Here is a 1,404-nt window from a genome sequence, read left to right as displayed (position 1 = left end):
AAGGATCTTTTATAGTACAACAAAGGTGTAGACAAAAGTACATATGTATATCATATATCGTCACCTGACATGCGTAACTCGTAACTTATAAAAAATTCAAAATTCACTTTTAGACTGATATGATGGATTTCATCGAATTACAACTCCATAAAGGCCCGTCCACATAGAACTTTGGCGTTGCGTTGGCGTTGGCGTTGGCGTCGCTTCAACAGCTGACTATGAATACATGAATTCAAATGCAGCCGTCCACATAGCCAAAATACGATAACGCTCAACGCCAACACAAAGCAAAAAGATGGCCAAGTCTCAACATTTCGCGTACGTCGCTCGTCAGCTGTTACAAATAAATAAAATTATGTGTGTGGGCAAGAAATATCGTTTTTAATGCAATTATTGATATTGCCTGTCGTTGGTATATTATTTTAGTGGCCCAAGCATTCGCTTCCAAGCGTTCATTGTAGCAAGCATACTTTTCACGTGCGTTCTGTCAAACCAACGTCAACGCCAAAGCTAACGCGAAAGTTCTATGTGGACCGGCCTTAAGAGTCCAGGGCTCGAATCGTAACACCGTTCACGGATCGAAAACCATACGAAAGAAAGTTACGTGATACCGTCAGTCGTATAAGCTGAATGGGATAGAGAGTACTTTCACGTATGTCATAATCCGAAAAATGTGTTCTTACGTGACGAGTAATACGATATCGTATGTGACGATTCGGTCCCATTATGAATAAGTTGTGCCTCTAATGCAGCGTTTCTGCTGCATTTAAAATGCAACATTTAGCACTTTCGAGCATATGTTTTCGAAGAGCGTTCATGCTATCGCATTTAGCAAATGTACATTTACGCGAGTTCGAAATCGTATGCTTTTGACAAACAGCCGTGTTCCAGTCGTTTATTCAGAACCGTATCTATTACGATCAATTCTCACGCAGAAGATAATGTGCAAAAAACTCTACTGAAAAGGAAAAAATAAATTTTAAACCAAAAATTCAAAACAAAAACTTGAATTGTCTTAACCATAACCGAACATTTATTTGTGTATATCTGTGGAATAGAAGCTTATGTCGAAAGACTGGCTTTAGTATAATGCGGCATTCGCAACATACCATTGCGAATGACTCACTGGCGCCGAGCCGTTGAAGAACTTTTGCCAGTAAACGTGCACGAAATAGTTCCGATACTAGCAAGTCAATAATTAAGTAACATAAAAAAATTCCTTGTCGTTTCAAGAATAAAGGTAATGCCGCATTATACTATAGCCAACTTCCCGACATAAGCTACTATTCCATACGAACACAGATATATTCATTTGTCGATGCTGTCAATTAAAATTTCCTCACATAATTAGGAAACAAAACAAACACAGAGTTGATCACAAATTGATCCAGATTTCTATCAGCA

This window comes from Rhagoletis pomonella, unplaced genomic scaffold, assembly GCF_013731165.1.
Source record: "Rhagoletis pomonella isolate Grant_MI unplaced genomic scaffold, Rhpom_1.0 Rhpom_scaffold_00002, whole genome shotgun sequence".
Classification (NCBI taxonomy): domain Eukaryota; kingdom Metazoa; phylum Arthropoda; class Insecta; order Diptera; family Tephritidae; genus Rhagoletis; species Rhagoletis pomonella.
This window is presented reverse-complemented; position numbering follows the sequence as displayed.